Raw genomic sequence first — 3,333 nt, forward strand, 5'->3', positions numbered from 1 at the left:
AAAAAAAAACAGAAATTCATCTTTCATCTCTTCATCCATACTCCATTGAAGTCAATTTTTCAACATCTAAAAACTGATTAGGAGAAATATATTCTCCATACAATCAAAACAAAAGGGCAGATCTCTACTTGTGAGACATAGACTTTCAATGGGGTTTAAAGGGTTTTTTGTGTTTTTGTTGTGTTTACAGGAAGACTTGTTTTGGAGTTGAGTGCTTTGAGGCTTTTCATGTGAAAAGGTTCTGTTTTTCTAATTTGGCTGTAGAATTTCTAGGGTTTTCTTAGGACTGATGATTTTATCAGAAATTTAATTTGTGAAGGTGAAGGTGAAAGGGTTTAGGGTTTATCTATTTTTTCCCCAAAAATGTTAAAGATATGAAGTTGGAAAAGGATGTTAAAAGGGAGAGGCTGATGGATTTTATCAATTTTATTCAAATCTAATTTTTTATTTTTTATTTTTTTAAAAAAGAACATTTTTTTATGAGGAGTTAATAGTTGACAGAAAGGAATTATATGTCGTTTGTGATCACAGGTGTAACTGATCTGGCTTAGACCAAAAAGGTATGATCTTGATCTTTCAAATTGTTATAAAATACAAATTGAAAGATCAAGATCATACCTTTTTGGTCTAAGCCAGATCAGTTACACCTGTGATCACAAACGACATATAATTCCTCTCTCTCTCTCTCTCTCTCTATATATATATATATATATATATGCATGTGATGTATGGTGTTTGTACAAATTCTTGTTTATATATGATTTACATGATTTTGTTTGTACATTTTTCAAAAGGAAAAGATTTACATGATTTGTTTCTTGTATTAGTCCTCCAAAAGTTAATTGAGTTTTTTACTACATGGGATATGGTTAAATTAATTTAGTAGATTTTTTTTGTTAAAATTGTTATATTATGCATATTATTGGTATGAAAGCTGACTTAATATATGATTTATGAATATGGTATGAATTTTGTCTAATGTTGGAATGAATTGGTATAAAATTTGGTATAAAAATGATATGATGTATTACTTATATTTGGTGTGAAACTTGTTTAAATCTGGTATGAAGTTGGTACACAGTTTAGAGGAAATCTATTTTTTTTTCCAAATTATTCTCATTATGTCTACTAATCTGGCATGAAACATGAATAATATTGGGATGAAAGCTGACTTAATATACGATTTATAAATATGGTATGAAATGTGTTTTAACATTGGTATGAAATTGATTTATTATTGGTATGAAAGTTGATTTAAGTTGTGTATTATTTTTATCAAAAAATGGTATGATATCAGTGGTCCAATTATGTGAATTGATTGTAGTTTGTTAAATCACCCATTTGTTTTTGTATAAATTATGACTAATGTTGGTATGAAATTAGTATTTTTTTATAATACCTATTTTTTATAATAAGAAGGTTTCTTTTTCAATTTCTCCAACTAGGTTGATGGCAATGCGGAAAAACAAAGAACGATGATGGCGCGATCTGTGAGAGTAAAGTAATTGGGACTGTTGCTAGAAAATTTGATGGATCCCCCATAGCAAAAGAACATGCTCCAAATACCAGCAATTATCCTACACCAAGACTACGGAGATCAAATTTGAGATAGTTGATTGCAGCTTAGACTCTTTAGTATTTCATCTCTTTTAACTTTTGAACGATATATATTTGTTTTTATACAGTTTTAAGTATTGAATGATATAGAATATGCATTGTTTTCTTCAAGTCAGTTATCAACTACATATGAATTACAGCTTTACTCTCATAATTTCAGGATACTAGTTATATACAAACTGCATATCAATTGGATATAAATTTCTGGATATCAGTTATATACAAACTACATAACAATTGGATACATAAATAGTTTAGTTTTGATATTTAATTGGAGATCAAAATGAACACCATATAATTGGTATCCAAACTATATATAGTTGACATCCAATTATTCATACCAACATTTATTCAACCTGAAGGATCTCATCTACCACCATGTTTAATTAATAGAGATAAGCAGTCGTCCATCACAACAAAATCAAGATTTTTCAAACAAAAAAAAACTTGATTTACTCTTCAGTGACAACAATTCTGAAAAAAAAAAAGAAGAGAGAGTAATGTACAAGAAAATGGATAATATCAGACTTTTTAATTAATTTTAACAGATTAGAGTGAATTAAGGAAACTAGATATTCCTAATTAGTTTGAATCTCCTAAATTTATGCTAATTAATAATTATCAACAATCAATTCAAATTTTATTAATACACCTATTTCCATTTTTATCTTCTTTGTTTTTCAAAATCGATTTATTTTCCTTTTTTATCTTTTTATTTTTTTTCAAAATTGATTTTTTATCCTTTTTATTTTTTTCAAAACAGATTTTTACAATTAATTAAAAAATCTTTATTTATTTAATAAAATGTTATAACTTGAAATTTTTTATTGTTACAACTTGAAAGTTTTATTCTACTGCTATAACTAGAAAATATTAGTTTAATAAATTTCATATATGAAAATTTCACACACACAATATATATATATATATATATATATATATATTAAAAAATTATTACTTTTGATTATAAAGAATATCTCAATTATATCATATTAATAACTTACTAGGCAAGTATCCAAACATTTACTTTAAAAGAACTGGGATACGTGAATTGTTAAAGAAGTTGTTGAAAGTGTAAGTTACAGCAAGCAAGATCTTACCCCCTAACCTTTCTCTTTTTTTAGAATACTTCTTTTTTTTTAATCAGGTGTTGAAACAAGTGAACTCCCTCCATTAATGGAGGCTAAGCTCAGTGAGAGGAGAAAGAAGAATAGAAAACGTAATGGATCCTTCTAGAATGGAGGATCATGTGAAGAGTGTGTATTATTTTTTTCTCATTGAATGAATAATGAATAGAGCAGTTATGTATATATATATATGCATGGATAAAACATGAAAATAACCAACTAATTATAACTAACTATTTCAACAGTGTTAACAAATTTCTAACTAAGACTTGACTAATTTTATCACCCCCCCCCCCCCCNGTTGGAGGTAATGTAATTACAGACAACTTGCTTAGAATTGTAGAGTGCTTGACTCGAGTCAAGGCTTTGGTGAATATGTCTGCTAACTCTGAGTTTTGTTGAAATATGAAGAAGTGCAATCAGTCTTTGTTGAAGCTTATCCCTAACATTTCAACAGTCCTTGATGAAGTGCAACTAATTATAACTAACTATTTCAATGGTGTTAACAAACTTCTACCTAAGACTTAACTAATTTTATCACCCCCCCCCCCCAAGTTGGAGGTAATGTAATTACAGACAACTTGCTTAG

The sequence above is a fragment of the Solanum stenotomum genome, chromosome 3, assembly GCF_019186545.1.
Source record: "Solanum stenotomum isolate F172 chromosome 3, ASM1918654v1, whole genome shotgun sequence".
NCBI classification, from domain to species: Eukaryota; Viridiplantae; Streptophyta; class Magnoliopsida; order Solanales; family Solanaceae; genus Solanum; species Solanum stenotomum.